The sequence below is a fragment of the Kogia breviceps genome, chromosome 3, assembly GCF_026419965.1.
Source record: "Kogia breviceps isolate mKogBre1 chromosome 3, mKogBre1 haplotype 1, whole genome shotgun sequence".
Lineage (NCBI taxonomy): Eukaryota > Metazoa > Chordata > Mammalia > Artiodactyla > Physeteridae > Kogia > Kogia breviceps.
This window is the reverse complement of record NC_081312.1, coordinates 65,104,264-65,114,237: the sequence shown is the minus strand read 5'-3', so window position 1 is coordinate 65,114,237 and position 9,974 is coordinate 65,104,264. Positions and strand designations below refer to the sequence as shown.

The 9,974-nt window shown below is 44.6% G+C and overlaps 1 long non-coding RNA gene across 1 annotated transcript in view; it reads right to left on the bottom strand.

Annotated features, from left to right (window-relative positions):
• Positions 1-533: 533 nt before the first annotated feature.
• LOC136793797 (uncharacterized) overlaps positions 534-9,974 on the bottom strand; it is a 182,175-nt gene continuing 172,734 nt past the window's right edge. Inside the window, exon 4 of the long non-coding RNA XR_010839579.1 lies at positions 534-598. This is a non-coding gene — a long non-coding RNA (uncharacterized lncRNA). The remainder of the gene's footprint in view (positions 599-9,974) is intronic.

Below are 9,974 nucleotides of genomic sequence, written 5' to 3'. Positions count from 1 at the left end.
GAGCCTGTGCTCCACAACGGGAGAGGCCACAACAGTGAGAGGTCCGCATACCGAAAAAAAAAAAAAAAAAAAAAAGTTATTAAGAGAAGTCAAGTTCTGACACTTGTATACGTGGTACTTTCTCTTTTTCACCTCTTGTCCAGGGAAACCTGCATCTGATGGTCCAATTTATGAACTTTTAGGATAAATGTATAATATATGTTTAACAAATTATTTATTAAGCACCACCTTTATGTAATAAGTTATGGAATATAAAGACAAATGAAACCCATTCCTTTTTCTTAAGGAGTTTGAGGTTTGGTAGGAGTCACACGTACCCACTGCAATGCCAAGGGGAAGTGTATGATTTGTACAGCCAGGGAAGTGATGGATATCATGTCACATGGTTGACACCCATGGTTTTTCCTTGTAAAAGGAACTTGAAAAAACTCCACAAAATTCTGCCCAGCACTAGGTCTGCTACCCACCTTCCAGTGTCAGCTCTCTAAAGAACAGCAAACTCCAGCAGCCAGCTTACCTGATATGTTCATGCACTTTGTAAAATGTCTTCTGAAATTTACATCAAAACTCGTTCTTCAGTAGCAATCTTTCTTTTCACCTGTACAGTAATTTAAACATGTCATTTATTTTCTGTCTGCCATGAAATTGGGAAACTAGGCATCATTAAACATAAAGCAAAGCTAACTCCAGGAGTTTCCAAAATCAACACTATCCCTAGAACATCTTAACAATAGGAAACTTGAGAGTAAGTTCTAGAGAGTCCACTTTCCAGATGGTCTCATCCTCCAGTAACTGAATTAAAGCCTGAACATTCACTGAATTGCTGGACATCAGAGTCTAGCCTTTAGCTAATAGGTTTGGTCAGCTAGTCTTCTGAGTTAATCCAAAATAAGTTATTGGTTTATACTTCCCCTTCTAGCAGGCTGGTTGCCATTAAGCAGAAAAAGTAATTCCATTAATGGAAAAATCAGTGTCCAGCACATTGTCTAACACCTGACTCAAATGTCACCTCCATCACTACCTCCCTGGTCTTTATACACGGCTTGTTTGGAGTCTCCGTCACATTGGATGAAAAATTTTTTCTAGTGCCCATCTGCTCTTCAACGTGAGGAGATTTCCTCAAGGGGAAGGACAGGGGCATACATGTTTTTTTAAAAATTTTTCTTTATTTATTTTTATTATTTATTTTTGGCTGTGTTGGGTCTTTGTTGCTGCATGTGGCTTTCTCTCTAGTTGCAGCAAGCGGGGGCTACTCTTTGTTGCGATGCGTGGGCTTCTCATTGCGGTGGCTTCTCCTGTTGTGGAGCAGGGGCTCTAGGCGCACGGGCTTCGGTAGTTGTGGCACGCGGGCTCAGTAGTTGTGGCTCACGGGCTCTAGAGCACAGGCTCAGTAGTTGTGGCGCACAGGCTTAGTTGCTCCGTGGCATGTCGGATCTTCCTGGACCAGGGCTTGGACGCATGTCCCCGGCATTGGCAGGCAGACTCTTAACCACTGAGCCACCAGGGAAGTCCTGGGGCATATGCATTTTTGTGACATAATGCCTGGCACATAGTAGTCATAGTCAAACAGGGAGAAAAACTCGAAAATACATTCAGAGAGACAAGTGGCCCAGAGAAATAATGAAATCACACCCTCCCTGGTCATACACAGAGAGGTAATGAAAGCCACTGGAGTTATGGTGTCACGTCCTGGAGGCTGTGGGAGAAGCTGGGTGCCAACCAAGGACCCAGGCATGAGAGCCTGTCCTTGCTGCCCACAGCCCGTCGCCTCTCCTTGAAGGGGATTCTGCCTTTCTATTTCCCCTTGGGTCTGGCTCACTGATCAAGAGGATGGAACAATTCCAGAAGCTTGGTGTGTTGTCTGAGGCAAGCCCTGGGCTCCCACCCAAGTAATACCTACATGGCTGGGGCTTGAGGACATTGCTGTTGGTTTTTGTTTGTTGAGTTTTAATGGAGAGTGGAAGGGAAGGGTCTTAACGGCAAAGGCGCCTGTGAATGAACAATTCAGTCTCTGCGCGGGCCACATGTTCAGCAGTAAATCTAGTTGCACAACCCCCTGGAGATACACCATGAAGCCGCACCACCCCCATTAGAAAAGCCTTTATCAAAGTGGGAAGGGGGGGCTGTAAATTCTATACTCAAACAGGAGTTCCGATGAAAATCTTATATCTTTCAACTTAGAGGCTTTTCAAAGGAAATGTGCATCTTTGTAAACTCTCCTGAGAGTTGTTTTTATAAACATGATTTTTAAAGCAATCTTTTAGATTAGGCATGGATAAATAGCACCAGAAATGTTACATACAATGTTTTGATGTCCAACTTTAGTCTTCATGTTAGTAAACTTAAATTCTTAATTCTATGAGCAGATACTCTTGAGACACTTTTCTTCATTTTTAAAATCAGGAATCATCGAATTTTAGAGCTCAAAGGGACCTCATCAGTCATGTGGTCCAATATACACACCTGGACTCTCAGTCTGCTATGGAAGAGCAGAAAGAATCACATTTTACCCTGTCAAGAGCCATCTTTTGTGCTGACACGAATCCAATAAACAGGATTAGGTTACAGATTACTAAAGACAGTATTCCCCAAACGTGTTTCATATAAAATTAGAGACTTCTGAGATAATTTTAAAAAAAGATTCTGTGATCAAATAAGTTTTACAAGTACAGGGCTAAACACAGTTTTAAAAGTTCTTTTTGTTTTGATTCTAAACTGTCAGACTTCTCAGAGCCTTTAAGATACCAATACATACATCATGAATTTCCAAGAAGGAGGTAAGGTATGCAATGTGAACGACCCCAAAACTCCTCTTCCTCCCAGGAAATATGCATAGTGTCAGAGGATGCCAGTGATCAGTAGAACACAGCTTAGAAAAACTGCCTACAAAGTTTTCAGCTGTAATGAACATCTGTAATTTGTAGTAGCTATTGGCTTTTACTCACAGAGATAGAATGTAAATTTGTTCTTGAGCTTCCTAGTGGCCAATGCAAAAAGCATTGATCACAGGATCAATGATCACATAAAAAGTTCAGGGCATTCATCAGATGAAAACAATTGTCTCGTAAGCACCAGCTATTCCCAGTACTTAGAACTGAAAGATACGGCCCCTCAAGTGTCCTCATAAAAAGGATCAGGATGACATCCTCAGCAACACCCCCTTCAGTGCATAAAAGAAGTTTTACAAGCAATCTTACAACATCCTTTTCTGGAGACTGATGGCATATTGCCACAGCACAGTTCAGTAGAAGCAGCTTTATAAGAAGTCATACCATGTTCATTTATTGACTAATTTAACCCAAGAGTCTAGACCCACTCTGTCACTAACCAACTATGCCTGTCTCCAAGGGTGAATCATTTGCCTACTCTGGGCTTGAACTTGATGGCCCCTCCAGTCCAGCTTTAAAGTTCTGGAAGTCTATAGAGTTTATTACTGCATCTTTCAGAAAAGCATCAAGCTTTCAGTCTCCTCTGAAAGCATGAATTCATCCTTGTAGGTATTTGTACCTTAAGTAGCTTACACTCATAGGGGATATGTTTAACACATCTCTAAAACCTTAAACCATGATAATGGTTTAAGTCAGGCAGACATGCTGCCTGACTGCAAGGTGGCATCGCTCTAGCTATGTCCTGGATAGTAGACAGAGCTTCTTCCTCTCAAAATAAGACTTCGTTGAAGAAAAGATGATCGAAGAAAAGCAGATCCATAAATGCGGAGAATAATAAAGGTTTTAATGACTGACGATTGTTAACCAGATATCAATACAACAGAAAACAATGCTGTAATTCTCCTGAAAATCAGAAGGTGGTTTCCACTGGGACAAGACAGTGATCATTAAATCCTTTGGGAAAACTTGACCAAACAGACCACCCTAAAAAGCAACAGAGTTCAGATTGCAAGGGGGAGTGGAGGGTGGGGGCAAACTCCCCTGGGGAAGGAAGGCAGGCCCTGGTCCCACTCAGACATGCAGCTTCAGCGCAGACCCCAGGTCCCCAGGCTGTCTCCCTCCCGGTTAATATGAAATACTGCGGGCTTTGCCTGACACCTCCGCTTCCTGCCAGCCCTGCCCTCCCCGCACCCATTTTCCTGTTTGGCGGAGATGGAGGAGAGGAGTGCATTCTACATAGTCTAGCGCCACTCCAAAAGATAATCACAGGCTGTCATCACACATCCAGGGCTCACATCTCTGACTTCTAATTACCTTTCATCAGAGGATCTCAAAGCACTTTTCAAATAGTAATGAATCATCTCTTCTTATGTATTTTCCCCCTAAGAGCTGAAAGTAGAAACAACAATTCTGTCTTACTCTGTAAACTACCACCACCATTTCTCTTGAAACTCTTCACACACACACACACACACACACACACGCACATGCAAATGCAGCAAGAGAGACATTTTTAAATGGTGACAAAACCGTGGAATTCTTCACATCCTGCCCTGTGCTCAGAGCAGGGCAGGGCCCATTTTATCTGTATACTATAAGCGTTAATAATGACGTCAAGTTTTCCTGCACATCATTAATCAAAGGAGAGTCCATTTCTTTCTGTGAAGTTGCCTGTCTCCTTTTATTAACCTATCTCCTCTGAGACACGCCATATCCTGACTTCACAGAAGCACCCTTTTCTCATCTCCTAAGCCCATTTTGTGGTCCTGAAGTGCAGCACTGCTTCCATAAAGAACGATTCATTTTAGAATTGGATGAATTGGTTCTTCAAAGTTGGCTACTTTCAAAATCAGTGCAACTTGCTTGGCCCTGGAGAGTGAACTACAAGCTCATGGTCACGGTCTTAATGGTTATGGACAATCTAAGAGGCTAAGTTTTAAATGAACTTTTGCTTAGCTTGTGCTACCTCTCTGATTTCTCTCCCACTTGGAGTGTTGAGTCAAAACAAGACCTTAGAGAAACCAGGGGCTGCTCCTGTCTCAATATTTGCTGTGGCTTCTTTCTAGGAGCCACACCCCCAAATCCAATATCTAGCCCCAGAGGCTCCAGCCGGCCTGAAGGGCAGCTCCCGTCCATTTCAAGATGGTCCCTGAGAGATGGAGCTGTGTTTCCTATGGGGCAGACCAAGGGCCAGGAAAGCCCCTTGAGGCCCATGACTTCACATCACCCTTCTCAAGAAACTGTTATATAGCTTGTTGTCCTTACAGTGAGCAGAATATTCTGGAAAGCAGATTTTAACTCCTTCAGGTGTGATCTGTACGATTTAAAATCTCATCTGTATTTCACAATTCCCTTTCTAGGAAAGTCATGGTTGAATGTTATTCCTACCCTGTTTTCGGCATCATATTAGAATCCCTCCCTTCAACTTTTCAGGGAAGGGGAGTGTGACTTTGAGACCTTGCCCAGCCTGAGTTCATTCTTCTGGATATCCCTCCACCTATCTGGATATGCATTATGTCTCATTGGTTTTCCTTCATTCATTCATCCTACTAACATAGTACTAACCTAGTGCGTACCAGGCTTCAGGTTGGAGACAAAAGTAATGAACAAAGTAAACACAGGCCCTGCCCTCTTGAAGCTACAGTCTGGAGGGCAGACAAATAGTAAACCATCAGGCAAATAGCTGCATTATTGCAGAGTTGTGATACGTGATTTCTGGAAAAGTACAGGATGCCATGAAGGAGCATTACAGGCAGATCTAGTGGAGGATATTGTGCAAGAGTATTTGTCAGCCCACCTGCTGTGAGCAGTAGCCCCCATGGGTGTGGGCCACAGCCAGAGTGTGCTTCTCCTCACCTTCCCTGTCTGGTGAGGAGTCCTTAAAAGAAAAGCAGCTGTCATTCAGGGTTTGCCTCAGAGAGAAGTCTGACTTGGCATCCTAGTTTGCTTTGAGACGCAAAGAGCTAGAGGAGTCTGCCAAGAAGCAGGATCACCTGTCACACAACTCCTGGGCTGCACACACAGCTAGTTAATGACAGATCCCGAATCTTCTAAGTAAGATTTCTAATTTGGTGGAAGAAAAGGCGAGCAACTGTGGATCTTCCAGAGCACCTGTCACCACTTCTCTCCCATTTCTGCGATATAGGGGTGGGGAGTGGAGGTACAAACTACTGGCTGTAAGACAGGCGCAAGGATGTATCATATCATAGAACACAGGCAATGTAGCCAATATTTTGTAATAACTGTAAATGGAGTGTAACCTTTAAACCTGTATAAAAAATAAAAATTTTAAAAAGAAAAAAGGACACTGGCAGATGGATTTCATCTCTCCCCAAGAACTCTCCTCAGGAAGCATAAATTCCCCTAATTAATCCCAGACTTTCTAGTTTTGCCTTGTGATAATGGGCGCTGGCCCGAATGGGAACCCTAGGCCTGCGTACGATGCCTGGGTATGGCTCACAGGACTTCACCGGGGGTTCCTAGAGGCCTTCACTGGGACAGGGGTCCTAAAGAAGACCCACTGCACTGTCCGTAAGGAAGCTGTGCAGGGGTTTGATGCCCAAAACGTATACAACATGAGGTTTAAAGGGCAGGCTCTAGAAACAGACAGGCTTTAGTATGTATCCCAACTCCACCACTCATTAGCTGTGTGACTCTGGGAATGTTATTTAACCTCTTTGGGCGTCAGTTTCCTCATTCATAAACCTCATGTTCTAAGTGTATAGGTTAAATGAGATAATGTATATAAAATGATTAGCAAAGTGCCCAACACAAAGCAAACACTCAATATTTACTAGCAAATATATATGTAATACGTATGTGTGTATACATATTATATATACATGTATATATTATATATTAGCCAAAAAGTATACATATATAAAATAGCAATGACTTATATGTCAGGTACTGCGTCATATGGTTATTAAGTGACAGAGCAATTTGCTACTTGGAACCTATATGGTCTGGCTCTGGCAGCTTAAAGATTCTGCTACAAATAGCAAAAAAAGGAGAGGGGATGGCAGAGGAAAAAGAGAAAGGGAAGAATAAAAAGGAGGAGGAGGAAGAGAGGGAATAAAGATAATATAAAATCTAGGGACCTCTCTGGCGGTCCAGTGGTTAAGACTCCACGCTTCCACTGCAGGGAGCACGGATTCAATCCCTGGTCAGGGAACTAAGATCCCGCAGGCCACGTGGCACAGCCAAAAACATAAATAAATAAAATAAATCGAATGCAATATTTTTTCAAAGTCAAAATTAAGGCAAAACATCCATGATGAGCAAGATTTCAAACTGTTAAGTGAAGACATGATTAGTGTCACTGATTCTTCCTTTTGCCTAAGGCGCCAATGTGGTTTGACACAACTCTGAAAGCCACACTCCTTCTCAGGGAAGTGTGCTGGTTTGCTTGTTCTTTCTGAGGTTTGAGAATCGTCGGGCCCCGAGTGAGTGAATGGAGCTGGCTTGCGGTGTCTAGTTCCTCCCTACTGGAACTAGCCCGGAGTTTCCTGGCTCTCGGGTGGAGGTTTGTCATGCTCTTTGGGACCTGAGCTCTGTGCAGCTCTTCCCAACTCCACGTTAAGGACACCATCTTGGTTGGGTGATATCCAATATGGTGAGAACATTTACAGCAGGGAAATTGGCAAAGTTGATGGTTGTTTACCAGCATCTACCTACTGGAAGTCTTGTCAACTCTCTGTTTGGGAACGAACATCATTGGGGAGGGTACAGTTTTAGAGTTGGCTGTGCTGCAGGGTACAACTGACATTTGGAACCAGATGACTCTTTGCCGTGGGGGGCGGCTGTCACGTGCATTGTGGGATGTTTAGCAGCATCACTGATCTTAGAAGTCACTAGCATCATCCCTCCCCTCAATGGTGACAACCCAAAGTGACCAACCATTGTCAAATGTCCAGGGAGTAGGGGGGCCATTGCTTTTTTGAGAACCAACAGGGACCAAAGGGCACAGCCACAGGCTGAAGAAGCCCAGATACTGGGGAAGGGTTCCTTCCAGTCCTTTCCCAGCAGAAGAGGCAGCAGTTAGAAAGAGCCTACTAGCTGGGAGTTTCCTGGCTCTGGGTGGGGAAGTCTGTCATGCTCTTTGGGACCTGAGGAATGGCCTCCTCAGACAAACAAACATCTGGTTAGTATGAGGGGTAATCCAAATTATGATTAGAAACAGATTACTTTTGTTTGGCCAAGAACAAAACCACACACACAAATCCTTAATCGCTTTCCAGGAAGAGGCCTCTCTTCCACTGGGACTGGGGACAACAGCCTTTTCTTGAACTTTTAAATCTTTTCACGTATTTCTAGATCCCTGTGCTTTCTCCCTGAGGCATCAGCCTGGAGGCAGTTTCCAGACAAACTCAGACTCTCTGAACACCCTCCACTGATACTGTGGCCAGGGTGTGTCAGCAAAAGCTGGTCACCAGCAACCGGGGGACCCTGAAAGGTTCTAGTCACCAGGATTTGGAATAAAATATGAAGTGAAATCATCTTTGGTACAAAATTAAAACTTTTAAAAAACTAATTTACCACCTTTTAAAAGGTTGGCCAGTGCTGCTTCTAGAAGACCCCAAATGGTGGGTGATGCTGCAGGAGGGCCTGGAGGTCCCTGGAGACCCCGGGGACCCTGGAATGGGTGGCCAAGGCAGCTGCCTCTGATGCCGTCCCTAAGACCCACAGCTGTCTCGCCCTTGACCTCTGGAAAGAGACCACATTCACCAACTCTCCCCATCAGGAATTCACTGACCATCTTGTAAAGACCCATACCAGAGCCTCTGCAGACTCCACAGAGTTTTATACAAGAAAAATAAAGTCAATTAAGCCTGTTATTTTTTGTGGGTTTTTTTTAGCTGGCCACCAATTTTTACCCACTCCCTGCTATGAGTTTCTCTCTCCCTTTCTCTCTCTCTCTCTCTCTCCCTCTCTCTCTCTCTCTCACACACACACACACACATACATACACACACACACACGCACACACACACACACACACACACACACACACTCTCATCTCAGCAGCAGCTGTAGCGAGACAGTATCTTCATCCTGGATGCCTTCTTGGTTTCCAGCGCACAGCTGTTGAATTGGCCCTCACTCACCCTCTCCAGCTGTTGTTTGCAGAACGAGAAGCTGGACAACTGAGGGAGAAGAGGCAAAGCTATGCTACATAAAGGAGGACAGGGTTAACCTATTGCTTTCTTGGAATCTCAGGGATCCAAGGACTGTGTTGTGGGGATCAGGACCAGCCATTCAAGCCCCAGAAAACACCCATCCACCTGTCTTCAACCATGCAGCCGGAAACCCAAGCCCTTCTTTAGGTGACGGAAGAAGCTAAACAATGTGTCATTTCAACTACGACACTGTGATGACAACTCCCAAATCTTCACCTTCAGCCCTGACTACATTCTTGAGCTCCAGATCTGAAGTTCCAGTGTCAGGTCCCAGCGAACATCCTGCCAGCCCCTCAAATGCACTGTGATCTCCATGAGGAGCCCCATTCCTAGCCCAGTGGACCCTCCTCCTGGGTCCCTCCTTCCCCATCTCAGTGGCATCCTCTCCCCAACCCCCTGTCCCCAGTATGCACAGGCTGGAAACCTCGGGTCACCTTCAAAGCCCTCTTCTTCTCCATCCCTGCATCCCTTCTATCTCTCAGATCTGCCCCTTACGTTCATTTCTACAGAAACGATTATCTCTCACCTAAGTCACTCCACTACTCTGGCCGCTGCTCACCCTGTCTCATTTCTGTCCTTAACTAGACACTGTTTTCTAAAAACAGCTCAAACTTTGTCCCCTGCTTATAAAACACCAGTGGCTCTCCCTGACCTATGATGCTCCTGAACAAGTTTTTCAAGGATCACCATGGTTTACCTACCACCCCACTTTTCTCATCTGTCCTTGGGTAATAGGGAAGAACCTTTTGTATTCTATTACAAGTTAATCACTAAAGGGATGTTGCCTATAAGCTTAAAATATACATGATGGCCCATCTCTGGGAACCCTGCTTCCCAGGTAATGAGCATTACCTTTGTTTAGCTCACAGGAAACATCCTGACCAGGCCCACCTGTGAATGACTGCAG